We start from the raw sequence: 25,748 nt of genomic DNA on the forward strand, positions 1-25,748 counted from the left end.
GATGCTTTTGGTTAGCTGAAATGGAAGCTGTGCAGGCTAGAGTGGTCTTGGCAAGTCTTCTGGGGGGAAATACAGCATTTGGAAGGGTAGGAAGCAAAAGGAATCTTAGGCAAGGGAAAGGTGTGGCCAGAGCCCCAGAGGAGAGAACAGTTTGTGGTGGACTTGGTGTCCACGTAGATCCAATCAGTGTCTTAGCTTTTGTGTTTTCAAAATTACCACAGTTTTTGTTCTAAAACTATCATTCCTTTGATTTTATTTTAGGCATGCTATCTGTGTATCTTGAAATTTAAAATAACATTAAAGGAGAAATGAAATGATTTTGTTTGAGAAAGAGTTAAAAGGTTAAAACATCTTGATCTAAATAATTTTCTTTTTTTTTTTTGAGACAGAGTCTCGCTCTGTCACCCAGACTACAGTGCAGTGGCACAATCTCAGCTCACTGCAAGCTCCGCCTCCCGGGTTCCCGCCATTCTCCTGCCTCAGCCTCCCGAGTAGCTGGGACTACAGGCGCCCGCCACCTCGCCCGGCTAGTTTTTTGTACTTCTTAGTAGAAACGGGGTTTCACCGTGTTAGCCAGGATGGTCTTGATCTCCTGACCTTGTGATCCGCCCGTCTCGGCCTCCCAAAGTGCTGGGATTACAGGCTTGAGCCACCGCGCCTGGCCAATAATTTTCTAATGGGAGATTTGGTACATCCCCAGAAGTTGTCTTTGGTTCAGAGAACAGTCTTCAGGCTTAGAAAGGACTTGAGGAGTCCCACAGAGGAGCCACATGCTGTGAACCATTTGATTCTCTCAACAGAATGGATAAAAACAATTTGAACCATGAAACCATGCAGATGTTCATATTTTGGATAGGGTAAGGTCAGTGCCATTGTCAGAGGAAAAACCCTTGGCCATCACAGGATGGGAGAGAAAGTTTCCGTCGTAAAGAATACTCAAATATCATTGAAGGAAACGGGTTCTTCTGCCCTTATTCTTTGGAATATTTAGGGCCAAGTTCTTAGTTTTTGACATCATCAAAATTTCAAAGTATTCTGTTCTAAGAGCCATTTCAAACAATTAACTAGAATTGCAGAGCAATTACGTGAGAGTAATACCATTAGAATTTTTAAATTATCCATAGTCCTATATCCTTAACAAGTATGTTCATGCTTGCATATTCTCTTCTTATCTTTACTTTGTGCGTACTTTCTTAATAATGGCACATAGAAATTGTTTAAGCAGGAATAATTCTCAAGATAATTTTATATGTTTCCTTTTTTCTTTTTAAGGTATATATTGGGTGAAGGAGCATTATGTATGGAACCTCTCACAAAACAGGTGATTATTTTCTTATAATACTCAATTTTCACACGCAATAGAGTGTTTTGATTATGTAAGTTAGATGGTAAGTAGAAGGTTCTCTTAAAGACATTTTAGTGGGTTTTTTGTTGTTGCTGTTGTTTTTTCTTCATAGCTCCTACTTTCAAGAATGAAAAAGGTATCCCAGCACTTTGGGAGGCCAAGGTGTGTGGATCATGAGGTCAGGAGATCGAGACCATCCTGGCTAACACAGTGAAACCCCGTCTCTACTAAAAAAATAGAAAAAAATTTAGCCGGGTGTGATGGCAGACTCCTGTAGTCCCAGTAGTAGAGTCAACCACTTTTAGGCAGCCCCCCTGTACTTGGGAGGCTGAGGCAGGAGAACGGCATGAACCCGGGAGACAGAGCTTGCAGTGAGCCGAGATGGTACCACTGCACTCTAGCCTGGGCAACTGAGTGAGGCTCCGTCTCAAAATAAATAAATAAATAAATTAAATTAAAAAGGTAAACCAGTAAAATGACATTGTACTTGGTGCTGAATCTATGCTAGGATAGGCATTAAGAGTGACCTTTATTTAAGGTTCTAATTTGCTCATGTTGGGCACTTAGAACATCGGTTTGTTGTTTTTTGTGAGATTCTGGAAATGTTCCAATTTTACTTCTTCCCCTTGACTCCAGACTTTGTAACACTGGTCTGCTGCTGTTAAGTTATATGCCATTTTGTTAGGGCTTCTCAAGTGGGAATCAGGAATGCTGCTGTGTTCTAGCGATGTTTTGTTCTTCCTGTAGGGCTGAAGCAGTGCCTACTCGATAGAATTAGTCATCATGCAAATAAATGCCACCTGAGTCAAAAGCAAAGCCACAGTGCAGCTTGGAGCAAAGAAGGTACTTCTATTAAGAATTTTACATAAACCATAAGATATATTTTATATTACTTTGTGAGCCTTCTTCCTGTCTTAATTCTTTTTGAGAGAATTCATTTCATTTTCATTTGATTTGTTTTCTTTTTGTTACAAAAATGATCTATAGAAAATATACAAGAAAATTAAAGATACTGATTGCTAATCACTTAATGATTTGGTATCTGATTGCTTAGTCTTTGTTATATTTACTGTAGACAAACACATCACAGTTGTAAATTTATTATTGGTATGTATACCCTAGTAAAAGTTATATGTACTTTGAAGTTTTACAAAATTGAGTTCATGTTATAGAATTAATTCCTGATGAACTTTTGTGTGCTAGGCACTAGTCTTTTTATGTATTTATTTTTACTTTTTTTCTCCTTTCTGCCTATGCTTACCAAGTCTTTTTATTTTTTACTTTTGATTAGCTCTTTCAATCCTCTTAATAACTTAAAAAGAGGGTATTATTAATATCTGCATTTTATGGATGAGGCAACTGAAGGTAGGTAACTTGTCCAAGGTCACAGGTGGCAGAGCAAGGATTGGAACCAGACAGCCTGGCTGCCCTAGGCCCAACCAAGAGGAGCTGAGAGCAAGCCATGGGGCAGAAGGATGTTGGTCAGGCTGGTTTTCTGTTTAGTTAATTTTAATTCTACGGCATTACTGAGAAAGCCTTCCAAAGCCAGAGGGTTTTGTTTTTTTTTTTTTCTTTTACCATGACCATGGCTTTTAGCAAAAATTTGATTTTGTTTAAAGGCAACATGGTGCTCTAAGAAGCTTCCACTCACACTCTTATGGAGGGATGGTAGTTGAGCTAAATAGTGAAATGCTGCAGCACACGGCCTTTAGGCAGCTTCTGACCTATTTCTATGGTCAGGAAAGACACCTATCTTTCCCTGCTGCCCACAGCCTCCAGCTATTCACCTTCAGAATTTCCTAGTCTGTGATCACATTCAGATGAGGGATCTGCTTTGTTTTTTCCAGGGTAGCAGGAAGTGAGTCACCACCTGTACTAAACAGTCTAGTCTTCTGTGTATAAATGAGCAAGGTTGGGGAGCCGAATTTGAGAACCTTGTGTAATCCTGAGATTCTCCAAGAGAATCCAAGAGCATGTCAGGATTATGCATGGTGGTAAAGTGGTCTCATGTTAGTTGTGCCGACAGCTCTCATCAGAAGCAGACACAGACACTTTTTGTAGGAAAGCATCTCTACCTTGAGCCTGTAGGATTCCCGAAGATTAAAAGCAGGCAACTATGAATTCAGTAAAATCATAGCATTCAAGTAGTCTCAACCCAACATATTTGAGAATTGTCAGAAACAATGAATAATATGTTTCCCAAAGACTGTAGGTTTTGGAATTATCAGATACAGAACACAGACTTCAAATATTAGAATTGTGAGAAAATAGTTACATGCGAAACCTAATATAGAAGAAAGATGGACTCATAAAATTGAGCAACCAGTAAGACCACCAGGAATGATGAGGAAGACCTGAAAAGAAAATGGATGAAATAGAACTTACAGAAATAAAATATATAGCTGAGTATGGTGGCTCACACCTGTAATCCCAGAACTCTTTTGGAGGCTGAGGTGGGAGGATGGTATGAGCCCAGGAGTTGGAGACGAGCCTGGGCAACATGGTGAGAACTCGTTTCTATATAAAAAATACCCCACCACCACCAAAAAAAAAAAAAAAAAAAAAAAAAAATAGCTGGGTGTGGGGCACGTGCCTATAGTTCTAGCTAGTCAGGAGGCTGAGGTGGGAGGATTGCTTGAGCCCAGGAGGACAAGGCTGCAGGTGCGTGCCACTGCAGTCCAGCCTGGGTGACAGAGTGAGACTCTGTCTCAGAATGAAATGAAATAAAGAAATAAAAAATGTAATTGTTGATATAAGAAACTCAGTGGATGGATTAGACATCAGAAGAGTTAATTGGTTAGACAGTTATCTCCCAAAAGTAAGTCAGTATGTTACACTACGAGACATGAGGATAGATGATAGGGCAGAAGTTGGTGGGTTGAGAGGGGAGGGAGATCAGAATGAGGTCTAGAATATGGCTTAGTGGAATCCCAGGAGGAGATATTAAAATTATGTTAGAAAGTGAGAGAAATAGAAGCTCTAAAGGTGATTGTTGCAGGAAGTTAGGGACCCCGAACGGAGGGACCGGCTGAAGCCGCGGCAGAAGAACGTAAATTGTGAAGATTTCATAGACACTTATTAGTTCCCCAAATTAATACTTTTATAATTTCTTACACCTGTCTTTAGTATAATCTCTGAACATAAATTGTGAAGATTTCATGGACACTTATCACTTCCCCAGTGAATATCCTTGTGATTTCCTACGCCTGTCTTTACTTTAATCTCTTAATCCCATCATCTTCTTTGTAAACTGAGGAGGATGAATGTCGCCTCAGGACCCTGTCATTGCGTCAACTGCACAAACTGTTTGTAGAGCATGTGTGTTTGAATCTGAAATCTGGGCATCTTTTAAAAAGAACAGGATAATAGCGATGTTCAGGGAACAAGAGAGGTAACTTTGAACTGGCCACTGGTGAGCTATATTCCTCCTCTTTCACAGGCAAGTAGGAGAAATATCGCTGAATTCTTTTTCTCAGCAAGGAACATGTCTGAGAAAGAGAATGCGCCCTGAAGGTAGGCCTATAGACAGCCCCTTTTTAAGGCATCCTGTCTTTTATGGTCGAAGCTGATGGGATGAAATAAGCCCCCGTCTCCTATAGTGCTCCCAGGCTTACTAGGATGGGAAAATTCCCACCTAATAAATTGTGGTCAGACAGGTTACCTCCTGATAAGATGTTATCAATGATAATGCGTGCCCGAAACTTCATTAGCAATTGTAATTTCACCCCATCTGGTGGTCCTGTGATCTTGCCCTGCCTCCATTTGCTTTGTGATATTTTATTACCTTGTGAAGTATGTGATCTCTGTGACCCATACCCTATTCGTGCACTCCCTCCCTTTTGAAAATCGCTAACAAAAACTTGCTGGTTTTATGGCTCGGGGAACATCACGGATCCTGCCAGCATGTGATGTCTCCCCTGGACACCTGGCTTTAAATTTCTCTCTCGTGCTCTTTCCCTTTATTTCTCAACCCAGCCAAGACACTTAGGAAATAGAAAAGAACCATGTTAAACACTGGAAGCGGGTTCTCCCAATAGGTGATAGAAGGAAGTCCTCATAAATCAGTCACAACAAATGTAAATGGACTAAAGTTACCAGTTAGGCAGATGGAACTAATAAAACACTATCCAGCTGTTTTAATCCATCATATTTAAAATATGAGGATATGAGAAGATGGAAAGTTTTTATAAAGGAGAGAGAGGGATAAAGATATGCCAGTATACATTAACCAAAAACAAGTGATGGCGCTTCAGGATCAAACAAAAAAGGATTTTGGAACAGAAAGCATTAGTAAGAACTTGATGCTAAATGACTGTTAATTAGGAGGATGTAGCAATTTTCATATTTTAGGTACCTGTAAAAATAGCCTCAAAATACAGAAGAAAAACTGATAAAACCACAGGGAGAAATTGACAAGTCTGCCATCGTATTTGGAGATGTCAGCATACGCTGCTTACCATAAGTAAGTTACACGGAATGCCCATATGTGGATTTGAATAACCAGTGAAAGAACATGGTATAATGGACAAATATAGACCTTTGTACCCAATAATTAGATATTCTACATTCTTCTCAAGCACATGTGGACTGTGGGAGAAACATTAATTATATATTAATTCATAAAGCAAGTCAGAAGATGTAAAAACCATTGGAATCATCCACACCATATAATTTAAATATGAAGCAATTAAGGTTAGAAGGCAGTAATGAAGAGATTAACAAAAAGCCACATGAATTTGGAAATTAAACACCCTTGTAATTCATGGTTTAAAAAACTCAATGCAATTTTAGAATGCTTAGAATTGAACCATAGTTAAAATAGGAAACTTCTATCTATTCCTCTCTCTCTCCCTCTCCCTCCCTCTTCCTTTCTGGAACATTCAAGAGGCTAATCTTTTTCAGTGAAGAACACCCCAAATACTGAAAAGCAGAAAAAGGACAGATGACATTCTCTGATTTTAGTTAAATCTATAAGTTAGTAACAAAACCAGAAAACAAATGTTGATTTGTGGAATTTAAAAATTCATGCAAACAGCCCTTAGGTCAAAGAGAGATTTGATATTAAAACTGCCAAATACGTAGAGAATAGCAATAATGCTATCATTACTGATTAGAGACTAGAGGAAAACTCAGAGGAATGTTCATTGCCTTAAAATCCTTATGTCATTAAGAAAAGAATGAAAATGAATTAAGCCTCTAACACATTCTTAGAAAGGACAATCAAAAAACCTGATGGAAAGCAGAATGGGGAAATCATGAAAGATATACAAGTAGAAATCAGTGAGTTAGAAGAATAGAAATGGTTAAATCCCCAGTACAGTAAAGCCTCTGCAGAAACATTCCTTTAAACTGGGCTTTAAGTACCTTGCTACTGATAATTAGAATAGAAAAGGCCAACATTCTTATTTTCTCCTCGTGTTTTGGGTGGCGGGCAGTAGGGTTTGGAAGTGACTCCTTCACAATCACTTGGAAGCTTCAGGGTATATGTACTTTCTATATACAGTTTGTTTCTAAATTTTTTATTTTTGTTCTTTTTTTGAAAATACAGACTGATTAAAAAACATGTTTTCATTAATGTTAAGAAAGCATGTTACTACACATTTTATCTCTTAGCTTTTTAACAACATTATGGCAGAGGTTTACTATTTTAAAGAGCTCTTAGAAGTTCAAAAAGACTACCCTGTAAAGAGTGGGAGAATTGGCCAGGTGTGGTGGCTCACACCTGTAATCCCAGCACTTTGGGAGGCCAAGTTGGGTGGATCTCCTGAGGTCAGGAGTTTGAGAGCAACCTAGGCAACATGATGAAGCCCCATCTCTACTAAAAATACAAAAAATTAGCTGGCTGTGGTGGCAGGCACCTGTAATCGCAGCTTCCGGGGAGGCTGAGGCATGAGAACCACTTGAACCAGGGATGGAGGTCACAGTGAGCCAAGATCACGCCATCCCACTCCAGCCTGGGCAACAGAGCGAGACTCCATCTCAAAAAAAAAACCTCAATGAGCTTGTTAAGGAAATGGAAAACAACACTTACCTGTAATTAGAAGTTAACCAGAAGCTTACAAAAACATATTAGTTAACAAGGAAGTCAAGAAAAAGTGGAACATTATGTATGTGATCCCCGATAGTAAAATATAGCAAAACCAAGATAAAATTAGAAATAGAGGCATTTTCTAAATTAAATTCAAGGCTGCCAGATAAGAAGGACAATATCAGTATAATACAATCTCTTTTCCATTAATGTTTAAAACTTGTCCTATACTGACCTATAAATTTGTCCCACTGATGAAATGGAATCTGAAAATCAGGATGCAGATACTGTGGGAAGAAAGATAAAATTGAACTTAATTATAGCAACAGTCTAGTCTCTGGAACAGGCCCAAGAAAACAAAACAGAAGCATACTCAACTAGGATTAACAATTCATTTAGCAAGGGGTGAGAAGGCCTATTGTAGTTGAGTGGTTTTCAGTCTCTGGAGTATATGGAATCACCTAGAAGCTTATCCACAGCCATCCTTTTCAGATATTTTGATTTGTCAGGCCTGAGCCAAGGTCCAATTCTTATATTTTTGCTTGTTTATTTGCTATAGGTAATTCTGATATGTACAAAGACTAAAGACTAAGAACAATTCCTTGAACATAGTGACAACCTCTACCTGGAATAGTTCAAATCCTAATTACCCTGATTCCTACACCAACAGTTCCCAAACTGGTGTACTACAAAGTCCTGTGAATGTTCCTTGAAAAACAAAAACAAACAAAAAAAACCACTATCATGGCCATATAAATTCGTTGTTTTGAGAAGTCCTGTTGAATTTACCAAGCATTTCCCAAATTTATTTAATTTGTTACCTCTGTTACATATATTTATTTCATTTTTAACCTAGTAACTATTAACAACTCCAAACTTATAGAAACAATGCTCCAAGGATGTTCTCTGATGTTACTATTATTCTGTTGGAATTGTGCAGAAGAGTCATAACATGTACTCCATTTATTTATTTATTTATTTATTTAATTTTCTTTCTTTATTTTTTTGAGATGGAGTCTTGTTCTGTCACCCAGGCTGGAATGCAGTGGCACAATCTCGGCTCGTTGCAACCTCCACCTCCTAGGTTCAGGTGATTCTCCAGCCTCAGCCTCCTGAGTAGCTGGGACTACAGGTATGTGCCACCACACCTGGCTAATTTTTTGTATTTTTAGTAGAGACAAAGTTTTACCATGTAGGCTGGTCTCAAACTCTTGACCTCAAGTGATCCAGCCACCTTGGCCCCCCAAAGTGCTGGGATTATAGGCATAAGCCATCGTGCCCGGCCTTCCATAAGGCATTTAAAGGCACTTCCAAAGGCACAATCAACAGACTTGCCAAACTTCAGAGGCAATATCTCTAGAGTCAGACCTGCCTTCAAATTCCAACTTCCCACAACCCAAAGCCAATCAATTGTCCTACCAGAATAACATCAAATAGCAATTAGCACGTGGTCCTCAACTTCTCCAAATCAGCTCTACAAAGACGTATACTATTAACAGGGGAAATATTGTGAACTCAAGTCTTTAACAGATAACATTAATCAAAAGCATTCCCAGGGGTAAATGATTATATATAAAATATGTTTCTCACCAACCAAAGCCTCTATCAATTTCAGACTGATCTGATGACAATTTAACTTATTTTTTAAATGCATAATTATATCAAATAAATGCCCCTACAAAGGGCTGAATACAGTCTCTGAGTCTAAGGTCCTCCCCATCTCCTCCATTTCACATTTGATTGTACATATATTTGAGAGAACATCATTCATTATTTGTTTTGTGAGTACTATCGGATATTATCCGATATTTTGGACATTATCAAAAGTAATTGATTGGAAGTCATGGCACTATTTATACTAAAAGAGTAGGATCCTCATCAGTAGATAGAGGCACATAGAAGTACAGTCATTTTACATTTACAAAGTGCCAATATCAGGCGGCAGCTTCAAAGCCAAGGTGGTGGTTGGATGTAAAGTGGAATTTTAATTGACAAAGGAGGCAGATAGAGAGAAACGTTGATTCAATAATAATGTGAAGTCCATGAAAGCCTGTGGCTATAAAGAATGTTGAGCCGTAGAGTCCATCAGAGATAGTAAAGGGGGTCTGGAAATATTCAGAGACTTGTAGAAGGGTAAAGTAAATACCTAAGGTAGTTGTGATGGATAGTGCTTGAAGTATTTGCTTTTGACTACCTTCTGTCATGCTGTCTACAACCTAGAAAGTTTCTTGAGTATGAGAATCAAGTCTTTTACAGCTTCCAGCATGCCTCTGTGTACCCAACAGGTCCTCAATAAATAATTTGTTACCCTACTTTGTCATAAAATATAGGACATCCTTAGCTGTACAGCATGATGTGATTTGATCACACCCAGTCTATGAGTGGAGAATAACAGCACTGAATCCATTTAAAAGCAACAATCCCTATTCCCTTTTCACCTTCATAGTATATTCGTTTGGTTTCTAGTAATGTTGGCTCTGTCCATATGTTTTTAGATAATAGTACAGCTTTTGTTGTGTCTAAGTAAAATTATACCAGGAATTTCATGGGGGAAAAGTTAATGTACTGCTCTTAGTTTTGATTAAGATTTTAGATGTTTGAAAATATAAATTCAGATATTGGACAATAAGGGTTTTATTTTGGAGGTTGGAGGAGATTGAAGTGTTGAGGTAAGACTGATAGGCTCCTTTGGCTACTTGTGTGTGGGGGTGGGGAGAATATACAAGTTTACCAAAACTTGTAAATTCTCACAGTGCTTAGTTTTGTGACTGTACAAAAACTAGAATTGTTTTTCCTAGGTCTCAGTGGAGAAATGTAAGCTGTGAGTTTAGCATCCTGTTTACTGTGTTTTGGCCAGGGTTTTAGAGTGAATTAAAAGAAATCTTTACTGTGAGGTGGCAGCCTTGTCTAATGGACCGTATGTTTAAGCCTAACATTAATACATCACACTAGAGCCCAGCATAGTGGCGTGTGCCTGTAATTGCAGTCACTTGGGAGGCTGGGGCAGGACTGCTTGAACCTAGGAGTTTCAGACCAGCCTGGGCTATATAATGAGACCCCATCTCAGTCAATCAACCCATCAATCATTTACACTAAAAAGACCAAGATCTTTCTTGCTCTTTTAGAATGTTTTTTTCCAGACATTCTAACAAATGTCTGGGTGACATTTCAGTGTCTAAAACAATGAAAAGGGTTTATGACAGAGTTACAGCAGTTATCAGAGAAAAATCCTGGACAAATTGCAAGTCTATACCAGTTGTAAATTGTTATGACTGCAGTTAAAATCCAATGTTATTTTTGTACAGTCTTTTTGGGTGTATCTGTGTTTAATAATAACTTGTTTGCAAATTTAGAGGACTGTAGCTATGATTTCTTCTTAGAGACCTTGACCCTGGGGGCTTACAGTTTAATGGAAGAAAGAACTAGAAACCAAGAATTCAACGCAGAGAATGAGGTTCTGCAGTACAAGGTGTATACAAGGTGCAGAGAAGCGCTGGGGCACCATGTTCTGACCTCATCTTCTACTGCTCTAGACTTCCCAAGTTCCATTTCCTAAACTTACCTGTTTTTTCCCACCATCTGGACCTCTCTCTGTAGGTACCGTTCTCTCTCCTTGCAAACCTTTCCCACACCTTATGTGTCTGGTGAAGTTCTGTTTCTTCAAATGCTTCTTAAAGGTTGCCTGTAGCTCATCCAAATAATTGTTTTGTGTATATCTCTGTTCTTTCTTTATAAATAATTACAGTCAATTCTTATTATTTGCAGTAGTGATATTCTATAAAGTTACCTGGAACACTGAATTAATCAAATACTGAGCCCTTGTTTCCAGGGTAAATATGTACATACATAAATATCTCACATAGGTTATAATCTTAATTCCTAAAAACAACTCATCCTGGTAGATTGAATTTTTTCTTTCCAAAAGAATAAGGGAAGTACAGAAGTGTTAAGTGATTTGCCTGAGGCTGCTCCACTAACAGGTGCCAGAGACAAGATTCAGACCCCGTCCAGTTGGCCCCAGAGCCACAGCTTCTTGCACCACACTGCACTGCCCTCTACTGTCTCTGTCCTCCGGTCATCTTTGTATGAGAGCTGAAACAAGAAGACCCAGGGTCACCTTATTTGACCTTAGCTTGGGACATGTGCAAGGAGTGACAGAGTTTTCACTACTACGTATATATCCATGAATCACCTTGAAAGCTCCACAGGTATTAATTTGGGGATTACAAAGACATTTTAGCAAGTAAGCAAATTTGCAAATGTGGGATCCACAAATAGTGAGGGTCAACTGTATTTGTAAGCGACTGCTAGGGTCTGTTTCATGGTAATCCCTTCCCGCAAGAGTGTGGAATGTTTCTTTAGCTTCTTTGATAGTTTATTTATTTATTAAGTACTTACTATATACCAGAGTCTGCTTTAATTTGTGGTGAACAAGCTAGAGATTAAGTCCTGCCCTGTGTATTTTATATTAGAGTAAGAAAGACAGATAGCTAAGTCTGGAGCTCAGGGGTGAGGCTCAGGTTGGAATTACAGATTCACTTGACCGAGGTGAAACCTGGTGTGCCCCCTCCTACTTCACATCCACCGACATACTTCCAGAATATTTCTGTTCTGTTGTTGTGTATAAAGTCATCCTTTTGAGCCTCTCTCCATTGATGCATGTCAACCTCTACTTGTCTTTTGTTGATTTTGAGGCCACTTACCTATGTAACTGACAGGATATTGAAGAAGAATCATACCAACCTGGTTCTGCTACCTAACAGCTGAGTTACATTGGTCAAGCTCTTGGACTTCTGAGCCTGTTTCCTAATTTCAAAAGTAGTGATATGATGTGTTAGGCCCTGGTGGGTTGCAAGGAAGATAGTGTGGTTATTTGTTCATATGGCTGTTTTCCATATTGGACCATGAGCTGTGTGAGGGCAGGGTCTACAGTTTCATATTTCTATGCTAGGCACTCAGTTCAGTGACTGATACACAGTAATAGAGGCACAAATGTTTCAAGAGTCGAGGAATTGTTAACTCTTACTGAAAGAATAGGAAGATACAAAGGCTTCTCAGAGAAGGTATTATTTAAGCTTTTTTTTTTTTTTTTTTTTGAGATGAAGTCTCACTCTGTCACCCAAGATGGAGTGCAATGGTGTGATCTCAGCTCCCTGCAACCTCTGCCTCTGAGGTTCAAGCGATTCTTCTTCCTCGGTCTACTGAGTAGCTGGGATTACAGGCATCAGCCACCATGCCCAGCTATTTTTTGTATTTTTAGTAAAGACGAAGTTTCACCATGTTGGCCAGGCTAGTCTCAAACTATTGACCTCAGTGTTGTGCCCGCTTTGGCCACCCAAAGTGCTGGGATTACAGGCATGAGCCACCACACCCAGCCTATTTAAGGTGATTCTTTAAGGGTGAGTAGAAATTTTTCCAGGTGAATAAAACCTTGAAATATTATTCCAAGCAGAGACCAGTAGGTGCAAAGACACAGGGATATAGAAATGTTGAAGTTTACCAAACACTGCTAGATTAAAAAACAAAAAGGAAACTTTCGAAATCAAAAATTAAAATTAAAAATCTTCTAAAATAGACCGAGAGTGGTGGCTCATGCCTGTAATTCCAGCACTTTGGCAGGCTGAGGCAGGCGGATCATGAGGTCAGGAGATCAAGACCATCCTGGCTAACATGGTGAAACCCTGTCTCTACTAAAAATACCAAAAAAAAAAAAAAAAAAAAAAAAAAATTAGCTGACTGTGGTGGTGGATGCCTGTAGTCCCAGCTACTGGAGAGGCTGAGGCAGAAGAATGGCATAAACCTGGGAGGCGGAGCTTGCAGTGAGCCAACATCATGCCACTGAACTCCAACCTGGGCAACAGAGCAAGACTCCATCTCAAAACAAACGAACAAAAAATATCACCTAAAATAAAAGCTATGAATGGGCTTGACCAGAGGTCACATCACAATTGAGTTAACTATGACCGTAGACACTCAGTAATAGATGGAAGTTTTAGGGAAAAAACAAAACATTCTCAGGTTGTTGGCAGATTATCTGGAACAATTTACAAATATGGGCATTGAATTCTGGGAATAATTACACTGTAGTGATATTTCCTTCTCTGCATATGAAGCATGTACGTGTTGCACACTTTTCAAGGTGCTGAAAATCAGACTCTTCTCGAGGAGCTCATGAGCAATCAAGGGAGATGGATGGGTGAGCAACTGATTATCATGTGACAAGTGAGGTAACAGAGATATGACTAAGATGCTATCTAAACAAGAAGAAAGAAATTATTCGTAATATATGGAGTGCTGGGGAAAGATTTCTCAAATGAAGCCAGCCGAGTGTGATGGCTCCCACTTGTAATACTGGCACTTTAGGAGGTGGAAGTGGGAGGATCCAGGAGGATCTAGGGGTCAAGGCCAGCCTGGTCAACAGAGGAAGACCCTGCCTGTCTCTCTACTTGAAAAAAAAAATAAATTTTTTAAAATGAAGTGATATTTGAGCACTCTGGAGCACCATAAAAATATCGGACAGACTGAAGGAATGTATCCGGCTTAATTTAACATTTTTTGAAATTTTATATTGCAAAAATAGTACATATTCACTGTTTTGAAACTAGAAAGATTGATAGGCAAGGAAGGCTGTCTACGAAGCACTCCATAGATCCACCATACTGAGACAATGCTTAATGCTTTGATGGATTTATTATATGCTTTCTATGCATAAGTATGTATTATATACATACACGCGCATGGTTAAATAGAAATGTTTCTCCTTGGTGTGCTGTTTATCCATTTATTGTTATGAAGTAAATCCCCAAAGAGCACGTTTGCTTTGCCCAAGGGAGTCTTTGGCTACATACTGCTGTATATCGTGAAAACTAAAAAAGGGGCTAACTTTTCAGCCGTACGACCTTATGGTGATTCAAATAGAGGCTTCATCAAAGGCAGATTCAGAAATGAACTTGGTGTGTGTGGGTGGTTATGCTTGGCATTGTTTGTAATAGTATGATATGGATGACTTCAGTGTCCACCAACAGGAAACTGGTTAAGTAAACTGTGGTACATCCAAACAATGAATACTGTGCAGTTGTAAAGAATAATGAGAAAGACCTATGTACTCATGCAGAAGAACACATATATTGTGTGTGTTTTTAAAAAGGAACAAAGAATGGTATAGTATGTATTGTATGCTACTGTTTGTGTTGCTAGAAAAGAGTAGAATAAGAATATAAATGTGCATTTGCAAAGATAAATTCTGAAATGACATATAAGAAACCAATTAAAAGTGTTTGGCTGTGGAAGGAGAATAAGACTGGGAATGGGATTTTGCCACATACTTTTATAGATATATTTAAAATTTTCTGAACTATGTATTTGTACACATGACCCTTTTAAAAATAAGTGAATGAAGGAATGAGGGATGAAGTAGGATTATGACAAAGAGATAAGAACAAAGGATCTAAGGGGCTGCCCATCTTTTTGGTACCCAGTGAATATTAATACATAACAATAGCAGCAAAAATTGGAAGAGTAGCCCCAGGAGGGTAGGGAGTCAGCCTTTCCTTTGTCTTTTCCTCAATTTCATACATAAAAAAAAAAATCTGAGAACAATAAAACAATTTGAAACACAAATGTCTCCAGATCTCTTAAAGTAAAGGAGGATGGGGCAGTTTTATGTAGTGCACTTCCCAACAACGGGCTGATTTACCTCAAGAGGCAGGGATTCCAGCCTACATGGGATACATACAGGAGAAAAAATAAGAAAAAGAAAAGAGATTTAAATACAAATACATGCAAATAACAATTCTCCCTGATTATAAAGGAAATCATTCCTTTTGTAATAATTTGGATGACAAATATTAGGAAAAATCTTTAATTTGTCACTCAAAGCATTCTGGTTTGTTGCTTTTTATATGTTTTTATGCATAGAAACCTTTTAAAAAGTAGAATCGTAATATATAGTCTTTTGTCACTTAGTATATTTTGAGTATATTTCTGTGGCAGTAAATAGATCCTGGTGTCATCATTTTTAATAGCTGGGTGTATATTAAGTTAACCATTGCCACCCCAGAGGTGAATTTTCTTTTTTTTTTTTTTTTTTTTTTTTGAGACGGAGTCTCACTCTGTCGTTCAGGCTAGGGTGCACTGGCTGGATCTCAGCTCACTGCAAGCTCCGCCTCCCAGGTTTATGCCATTCTCCTGCCTCAGCCTCCTGAGTAGCTGGGATTACAGACGCCCGCCACCTCGCCTGGCTAGCTTTTTATATTTTTTAGTAGAGACGGGGTTTCACCGTGTTAGCCAGGATGGTCTCGATCTCCTGACCTTGTGATCTGCCCGTCTCGGTCTCCCAAAGTGCTGGGATTACAGGCTTGAGCCACTGCGCCTAGCCGAATTTTCTTATATATACATTTTAATGGACTCGAGCAAGCATTTTTGGACTGAATTCACAGAAGTAGAATTTCTGGAGGAAAATAATTTTTAGGGTTTTTCATTGAAATTTTCAAATTATCCTCCAGGAAAAGTGACCCAGGTTATACTCCCACTAACAAGGACAGAGCTCCAGGTTCCCCCTTCCATTTATCATCTTTCCTGCCTTTATACAGAAAATCGCACTGTTTTCATGACAATTTTTTGATTTCTAGTGCTTTTGAATCTTTCTATATGCCATTGGCCATTTTTATTCTTGTGAGAAGTGCCAGTTTCTCCATTGCCCATTATTAGTTGAAATTCATTTGTTTTTCTTTTCTTAATAATTTTAAAGATTTCTTTATAGACTAAGGATACAAACCTTTTATCTGTCATTGAGGTTACAAAAACTTTCTCCCATTAAGTAATTTGTCATTTCATTTTTCTTCCTTTATTTCCCTTCCCTTTCCTTTCCTCTCCTTTCTTTTCCTTCTTTCTTTCTTTCTGTATTCTTTCTCCTTCTTCCTTCCTTGCCATTTTTACTTTGCTTTTTCCTCCCTTTTTCCCTTTCTCTCTCTTCCTTCCTTCCTTTCTTTCCTTTCTTTCTTTCTTTCTCTTTCTTTTCTCTTTCTCTCTTTTTCTTTCTTTCTTTTTCTTTCTTTCTTTCCTTTTCTTTCCTCTGTCTTTCTCTCTTTCTTTCCCTCTCTCTCTGTTTCATCCTTTCCTTTCTTTCTCTTTCTTTGTTCCCTCTCTCCCTCCCTCCCTTCCTTCTTCCTTTCTTCCTCTCTTCTTTTCTTCTATCTTTCATTTCTTTCTTTCTTTCACTAGCCAAGCTCCAAAGTCACTTTTCACTTAATTTTTATCCTGCCAAATTTGAAAGCCTTTTAACTGAGTGATTTCAGTGTAAACAGGAGCAGGAGAAAATGTAATTATCTAAGTTTCGCTCTGTCACCCAGGCTGGAGTGCAGTGCCATAATCATAGCTACTGCAGCCTCGAACTCCTGCACTCAAGCAATTTTCCCACCTCAGCCTGCAAAGTAGCTAGGACTACAGCTGTGTGCCACCACGCCCAGCTAATTTTTAAAATTTTTTTGTGGAGACGTGAATTCGCTATGCTGCCCAGGTTAATCTTGAACTCCTGACTTCAAGTAATCCTCCCACCTTAGTTTGCCAAAGTGCTGGGATTACAGGCATGAACTACTACTCCTAGTTGAGAGTTTAGTTTTGATTGCTAGTGGCGTTCTTGGTATCTTTTCATATTTGAGGCTTTGGGGCTAATGCTGAAGTATTGCACTCACCATCTGAGGTTTACAGGACTTTTGTTTCAATGCTGAACAGATGGAACTGTTTAGTCCTGCATCTTTGCAGGTATACAAAATGTGCCTACCAGGAATCTGCTTTATATCCATGGAAAGCAAGAAATAATACAGTAAAACTTTGCCTGGCTAGGCTAGAGGCTTTGAAAGAATGGTGTATTCTGGTTTAATTCTATTAAATTGGCAGTATGAAGGTGAAAAAAACTCAAATTTCCTGTTGAATGCAATTTGGAAATATAGCCAGTGATTCCACTCTTCTTCTCTAGTAAGGTTGGACATTCCAATCTACTTGTTGTTTTATGATAGAACTGCTAGTGTGCCTGAGTCTCACATTGTGAAGATACATTTTTCAAACTTGAGGTGTAAGAGTACGTAAATGGTTTTGTATGAGATCAGGCTGGATGAGAACTGACACTTGTAAATATATATTTTAGACTAAATCTCTGATTGCCACTTGTTTTCTAATTGAACTCATAAAAATAAAACACGTTGGATGGAGGGTGGGAGTAGGAAGGAGATTTATGTCTTTTAATTGCATGTCATTGTTGTATAACAAGGCAGAACACATGGTATCCCTGGCTTGGACCTACAGAAGGAAACATATTTTTCTGCCTGCTGTATGCCAGAGGTTCTTGAACACCTGGAGGGACTACTGCGGCACAGACTGCTGAGCCCTACTCCAGAGTTTCCGATTCACCAGGTCCAGGGTGGGACCTGAGAATTTGCACTTATGAAAAGATCTCAGGTGCTGCTGGTGCTGTTAGTCCATAGACTACATTTTGAAAACCACTCTTGTCTATTAACTGTAAACTGTAGAATTCTAGAAAAAAACTTAGTTTGGTCTGGGATAAGAAGCACACAGGTTATGGAGAAAATCATGAAAGATTCAACCCTTGATCCCAGCCTAGTGTGGAATTCAGGTAACAAGCAGTGACATAATTCTTGGTTTTCATGATTGCAAATCATAGCCAAGTATCAAGTGAGAAATTCAGTTTCATTTGCAAGGCTTAGAGAGGTCAGGTGATCTAGAATACTGGGACTTGTATTTCTCTTAAACAAGTAGAGAGTTTTAAGTGTTTATTAAATTGAAAGCTTTGTGTTCTTACTTATTTTGTGTTTTATTTAATTTTATTTCTTTTGAGATGGAGTCTTGCTCTGTTGCCGAGGCTGAAGTGCAGGGGCGTGAGCTTGGCTCACTGCAACCTCCGTCTCCTGGGTTCAGGTAATTCTCCTGCCTCAGCCGACCGAATAGCTGGGATTACAGGCACCCACCACCACGCCTGGCTAGTTTTTGTATTTTTGGTACAGACAGGGTTTCATCATGTTGGCCAGGTTGGTCTTGAACTCCTGACCTCAAGGTGATCCACCCACCTCGGCCTCCCAAAGTGATGGCATTACAGGCATGAACCACCACACCCGGCCCAAAAGCTTTGTGTTTTTAAAGATATTAGACATGTTTATCATTTAAAAAAAAAAAATCTTCGTAATGTAGGAGAATAAGAGAAACGTTCTTCCAAAAAAGAGAAATCATTGTGATTATTTTGTCTTATTGGAATGGTGGATACTACAGTCTACTTCATTAATCATCAAGCATGCTATGAATTTTCCATTTTTATAGGATCTGTATCTCAGTGAAGGTGATACTGGTAATTCTCGTACTCCATTTGAAGATGAAAAATATAGGCCAAACTCATAGACTTTGCATAGACGCTGGATAATGAAGACAGCTCTGGAGGAACGCATAGATACACACACAGACACACATATATATAAAGTATACACATGTATACATTTTTAAGTTTATTTTTTACAGTTTTAAAGCTTTTAAAGCAAAAGCCAGACCCTTGCCTCTCCCAGAGTGGGCGACCCCTCCCCTCCTGAGTAGAGCGGAGAAAGCGGTTGCATGGGCAGCTTTCCTTGTGATGCCACAGGTCCCTCTGGACATGCTGCCGCCTGGCCATGCTTCCTTTCCCTTTCATCTTTCTCACTGACCAATGGGCTTGGAGCATTAAGGCCACGCCCCTCTTCTGAGTTCTAGTGGGGCCCTAGTTACGCCTCCTCTGGCTCAGTTGCACAGCGGCCTGGTAGGTGACTGGAGGCATTCAGCCGTGCTCACTGGGATTTCGCTGATGTGACCCCAACCCCGCCTCCCTCCGCACCCCATGATGTCAGAAAAAACACGACAGGGAAAATTCACCACAGCCAAGAAAAAGGTAAAATGCACCAGGTCATAGCCCCCAACCCAGCCACAGATCCTCTCCGACGACAAGACCATTGCCAGAGCCCATACTATTTCTCAGGCATACCGGAATGGGACCCCCAACACCAGCGACTCTGGGTTACCCCCACCAAATTCTTGTCAGTCAGCCCCACCCCTTCAGCAAGCAGCCGAATCCCTGCCCTTGCCGATCTTTACCCCAAGGTGACTTTGGGTTGGTGACTCCTGGGGCTCCCCGCTCCATACTCGGCCCTCACCTCCTGCTGCCCCAAGCCTGACCTTCCTGGACTCTTTGTGCTTGTGTCTCCCAGGACCTGGGTACCCCAGCCCCAGGCCCCACCGTCGCCAGTCGTCCTTGGGTGACTTTTGGCTGGTGATTCCTGGGGCTCCCTACTGCGGACTCTGCCCTCCCCTCCTGCTGCCCCAAGCTCGACCTCCCTGGGCTCCTTCAGCTGGTGTCTCCAAGGACCTGGGTCCGAACCCTGTGTTTCCCTCCCCCATCATGGATTGGTGACTTGGGCATCACGCCGATGTGATCCCCTGCACTGGGAGGAATGGAATGTAGTGATGTCACAGTCCCCCTAGGAACTGTCATTACTGCTGCAAGACTAGCCTTTGATCTTACAACCCAGTCCCCTAAGTTTTCTCACCCCATTTCTGGATCCTCTGGTCACAGCACAAATTTCCAGTTGGAAGGGGAATGGGGACTATGGGACCCAGGAGCAAGAGGTTTCAGGCCGCCTTACTCCCTTCACATAGACATTGACAGTGGGAAAAGCCTGCACTTCCCCTGTGAGCTCAAAACGTTGACAGTATCTCTGGGTGGCCATGGGAGAACGGGCTTGGTTTGGTTTTCTCCCAGGCTTCTACTTTGCAGAGAGACCTTAACATTCTTTTCTGAGTTCTCCACGGTTCTGGGACCAGACTGCCCTTCAGTCAGTGGTCTCTGAAGTGAGATTAGCTCATCTTCAGTGGAGTAGATCTTGGGAAGCTGAACTAGATAGCTTGACTCCTCCTCATATCATCTCAACCTGGGGTACTTTGAGTGCCACAGGATGAATGTGGGACATCTTTCTGAAGCATCATTTTCCCTTGATTCTCTTCAGATAAAACATTCATGTCCTTAGGGATGACAGTCACATAGGTTTCCAAGCATATACCAGACTTCTCCCTGAAATTAGGCTTGAGTTGTCCTCTTTCTGAAAAATTCCCAGATTTAACAGAAAAGCTTCCTTCTGCCATGAGGACACATTGACATGAAAGTGTGAGAGGTACTGGTGCACTTCTTCACACTAACGGACATGTGAGGATGTATGACTCCAAGCCACACGGCATACAGTTCCTGCCTGCTTCATGTTTACTGTTCTAACTCCGCCCCTGGTTTTGGTCCCTGGAAGCTGCTGATTCATGGCAAAACCCCAGAGCTTGGAGTCAGAAGACTGAGCTTAAGTTCCAGTATTATTATTATTATTTTTTTCTATCCATGGTATCAATCCCTCTCAGTCACTAAAGGATTGTGACAACACCTTGTACAGTTGGTGGCGGCATTAAATCAGATGGTGTAGAAGAGTATTTTGTCAAAACTGTAAAGGAGGATGTGGCTGTAGGGGCTGATAGTTCTCATGAGTGTCACTGCTCTTCTTTCCCACATTTAAAAGAATATTGGCAGAGGAAGAGCCCTGGCGTTCCAGCAGGAGCTAACAGGAAAAAGAAAATCAATGGCAGTAGCCCTGACACCGCCGCTTCTGGTGGTTACCGCTCACCTGGGGATGTGAGTCTTGGCTGGCCAGGCTCCTGGGGACAGGGGACCCAAGGGGCAGTAGAGGATAATTGTTAAGATTGTGGATGGACTGTTGGGTACTGGTTAAGAATTCTGGGTTTGAATCCTGCCTCTCCATCTGCTAATGATTGATTAGGGATTAATTAGGATATGATTTAGGGCAAGTTGCTTGAGGTCTTCGGGTCTCTCTTTTCACATCTGTATAATAGAGGTGGGATTTTTTTACATCTATTTGTAAAGTTTAAATGAGATTTGTTATTGTTGTTTTTATGAGAATCCTTAGTACATGGCCTGCTGTAAATACCCAGGACACCCACGAAATGGTCGCTGCAGTTTGATTTTTCTCATTCCCAGTCTCAAGGGGAAGCCAGACCAATGAGAAGAGTCACTTGCCATCAGGCTGTCCCTTTAGGAGTCACTGAAAGGGCCCCAGGGTGGGATCATGGGGTGATAAAAACCATGAGAGAAGTTGGCACAAACGAGTTATGGGACAACTGGTCCAAGATAGGTAGAAAAGAAATGTTTGTCAGTTGATGGGGAAGAAAGGAAGTCAGAGGGCTTAGACACTGAGGGGGGACAGAACATCTCCATGTGCCCTCTCATCTCTTGTAGTCAGCAACAGGTGTCTACGGGGAGGGCCCCATGTCATCTACTACCCTGAAAGACCTAGAGGTAAGATCCCTGGGCCGAGGTTCAGTGACCCTGCAGGCCAGCCCTCCAACCTCCTCCCACAGCAGGGGCTGGTTGCCCCTCTGCCAGCTGAGACAGCCCAGACACACCCCTCCCCAGCCCCAATGACTGTTCTCTCTACCGCTCCCCACAATCCTCCTCCAACTCCTCCTCTCTGCATGCACCTCAGAGCCAGTATCAAGAACTAGCAGGAGCCCCGGACTCAAAGCTCCACAATAATCAGTCAACCCAGTGAAAACATCAATTCACTGGGAAGAGTCCAGTGGCATCCTCTGATTCCACGCTGCCAGTCCTGTATTCGTTTCCCCTTGGCTAGGGGCCCCTGGTGCCATGGGAAAATGGGGAGCTGGGGCACGCAGGCCTCACCTGGATGGACCCCAGAGCACAGAACATGCAGCATGGCTCTTCTGCACTGCTCTCTCTGCTGACTCTCTCTTCTCCAGACACTCCACTCGAGTTCTTGCCACACACACTCTGGGGTTGTTGCCTCTCAGGAAAGCACTAGCCTGACTGTTTGTCGGACCCGTATTTCTATCCTGACTCAGTCCCTAATTTGCTTTTTGAGTCTGGACAAGCCTTCTCTCCTCCTTGGGCTCGTGTTTCTGGAGGAGGTAGAGAGTATCAAAGGTCTCTGTTAGCTCTGGGAGTCCGAGATTTAAAGGCCCCTAGAATGGAAACCTCAGGGCCAAGGGCTCCTGTCTGTTCTTTTCTGTCTTCTATCTCTGCTGTGAAGAACCATACCTGGCCTGTAGGTGCTCAGCAGATGTTTGTTGAATGAACGCACCTTTCTAAATCACAAGCTGGCAGAAGTGGGGGCCTTTCTCAAACTCTGTCTCTAGAGGTTCAGCCCCTATCACCAGGGCCCTTTCGCCCTGTGCTTTGGGCAGGTTCGCACATTGAAGGAGGAGAAGCAGCGTGAGATACATCGGGTACAGAAGCTTGGCAGGAGCTTGTTCAAACTCAAACACCAGAGGGGTAAGATGGGGCTGGCGTGACCTGGGAGCAGGACCGGCATCAGAGGGCTGTGGGGGTGGCTTAGAATGCCCCAGGGAGGTGGGTGGATGGAAGGGCTTTGAGGCAGAGGGAGAGAGGTCTGTGCCAGGAGACTGCAAGCCTTGTCATCTGCTTGAGCCTTGGTGTCCCCATCAGCAAAGAGGGAGGAGTGCCCATTGTCAGCCACCCACAGTGCTCTCCATTGAAAGTGGCTTGGAAGATTGGCTACCATCTGGGTGCGAGGAATCCTTAGCAGTGAGGCCAAGTTTGGGAAGCCTGAGAGGAAGAGCTCTGCACCAATGGGAGAATTTTTTTTTTTTTTTGAGAATCCAGAGACCCTTATTGTCTGCTTCCTTTCTCAGCTGAACCCCGGGCCTCAGATCCCCCAGCAGGGCCCTCTGAGGTGGAGCAGCTACATGATGAGACCAAACACCTAAGGAAGGAGCTGGAGAGTCTGGGAAGACAGCTCCAGGCCGAGGTGGAAAACAATCAGATGCTGAATCTCCTGAACAGGAGACAGGAGGAGAGGATACATGAGCAGGAGGAGAGGATACATGAGCAGGAGGAGAGGATACGTGAGCAGGAGGAGAGGCTATCTGGGCAGGAGGAGAGGATACGTGAGCAGGAGGAGAAGCTATCTGGGCAGGAGGAGAGGATACGTGAGCAGGAGGAGAGGCTATCTGGGCAGGAGGAGAGGATACGTGAGCAGGAGGAGAGGCTATCTGGGCAGGAGGAGAGGATACGTGAGCAGGAGGAGAGGCTATCTGGGCAGGAGGAGAGGATACGTGAGCAGGAGGAGAGGCTATCTGGGCAGGAGAAGAAACTACATGAGAAGGAGGAGAAACTACATGAGCAGGAGGAGAAACTACATGAGCAGGAGGAGAAGCTACATGAGCAGGAGGAGAAACTACATGAGCAGGAGGAGAGGCTATCTGGGCAGGAGGGAGAGGATACGTGAGCAGGAGGAGAGGATACATGAGCAGGAGCAGAGGATACATGAGCAGGATGAGAGGATACAGGAGCAGGAGTGGCTGCCAGAGCAGGAGAGGCTGCTGGAGGAGGTGAAAAAGCTGTTGGAATGGGGGAGACGGAAGGAGGAGGAGAAGCTGCTAGAGCATGAGAGGCTGCTGAACCAGGTAGAGAAGCTGCTGGAAGAAGAGAGGCTGCGGGAGCAGGACGAGAGACTGCTGGAGCAGGTGGAGAAGCTTTTGGAACGGGAGAGGCGACAGGAGGAGCAGAAGAGGCTGCTGGCGGAGGAGCAGCTGCTGGACCAAGTGGAGGAGATGCTGGAACAGGAGAGGCTGTGGGAGCAGGATCAGAGGCTGTGGGAGCAGGAGACACTGCGGGAGCTGGAGAGGCTGCGGGAGCTGGAGAGGATGCTGGAGCTGGGGTGGGAAGCCCTCTACGAGCAGCAGGCGGAGCCACACAGCAGCTTCCAGGAACTGGTGGGTTGCCCCACCTGGGGAGCCTACCCTCTTCCCTAGCCCTCCAGGCCTTTGTTTCCCCACCTGTAAAATGGGGCATTGTAGCCCTCACATGAAATGGTACTTCTAAAGGCACCTGTGAGCCAGAGCCCTGCTCTGATGGCTGTGGGAGAGAGGGATGATTTTTCTAACCTGCTTCCACCCTTCGCGGTGCCATGGCAGGCAGACACCAAATTCTAGGGTCTCCAGCTATAGTGGGTGGCCAATGATTGCTTCTCTCTGTCCAGAACAATGAGAACAAGAGCGCACTGCAGTTGGAGCCGCAAGTAAAGGAGCTGAAAACGCTGGGCGAGCTGAAAGACACGGTAACCTCTGACCCATCCAAGAAGGGATGGGAGGCGGGCACCAGCCTCTGGGGAAAGGAGGGGCCAGGCCAGAGGCAGCTGCAGCCTGTGAGCAGGTGACCCTGGGGCAGTCCTATTACTGTTTCTTGCATCTTCCCCTCTGACTTTTAGAGGTGGGGAGCCCTGGGCTCCCCCCAGTTCTGGATATCATCATCCCAGCTAGAGGCATGGAGCCCCCCAGTCACAGTGGAAGAGACAGTGGTATAAGAGGCTCCTTATGTTGGGTGTGGTGGCTAACGCCTGTAGTCCACCACTTTGGGAGGCCGAAGCAGGAGAATCACTTGAGGTCAGGAGTTTGAGACCAGCCTGACTGACATGGCAAAACCTCATCTCTACTAAAATTTCAAAAAAAAAAAATAATTACCTAGGCCTGGTGGTGCATGCCTGTCATCCCAGCTACTCGGGAGGCTGAGACACGAGAATCATTTGAGCCTGGGAGGTAGAGGTTGCAGTGAGCTGAGATCGCACCACTGGACTCCAGCCCGGGACACAGAGCGACACTGTCTCAAAACAAAACGCAAAAACCAAAAAGACTCCTTAGACTCAAACTGGTTTCCGGACTCGGTTCTACTGGTTATCATTCAACTACTTTGCATTTTTAAGTGTCTGTTTCTTTAACTTCAAAAGGAAGTTAGCATTTTCCTTGCAGAGGTTTGAGGATTAAATGAGATAATACGTGGGAACATTAGGCATGTAGTACACTTGGCAGATGGCGGTTGGCTCCCCGTTTTCCACCAGTCTGTGGCCTACAGTTTAAATGATAGGGAAAAGCATGTGAGATTTGAGGCTGGGGAAGGGTGCATTGGGTTCCAGGCAAGGGAGGCAGTCTCTTAGGCCTGGAGCAAGGGACCAGGGGCCTGGGCAGGCCACAGAGCCCCACAGTGCCCTTGCTACCCTATTAATGGGCCAGGAATCTGGAAGCCAGCTAGTAAATGCCCTCATGCCCAGGATCTTCCTGCAGGTGGAGCTGAAGAGCCAAGAGGCTCAGAGTCTGCAGCAGCAGGGAGACCAGTACCTGTGTCACCTGCAGCAGTATGTGGTCGCTTAGCAGCAGCTGACCCCTGAGAAGGAGGTGCTGCACAGGCAGTTACTGCTGCAGACCCAGCTCCTGGACCAGCTGCAGCAGCAGGAAGCTCAAGGCAAAGTGGTAGCTAAG

The 25,748-nt window shown here is 42.6% G+C and overlaps 1 pseudogene; it reads left to right on the top strand.

Moving 5' to 3' along the window:
* Nucleotides 1-19,212: 19,212 nt before the first annotated feature.
* On the top strand, nt 19,213-25,748 carry LOC119620314 (uncharacterized; annotated as a pseudogene).

The sequence above is a fragment of the Chlorocebus sabaeus genome, chromosome 29 (assembly GCF_047675955.1).
Source record: "Chlorocebus sabaeus isolate Y175 chromosome 29, mChlSab1.0.hap1, whole genome shotgun sequence".
NCBI lineage: Eukaryota > Metazoa > Chordata > Mammalia > Primates > Cercopithecidae > Chlorocebus > Chlorocebus sabaeus.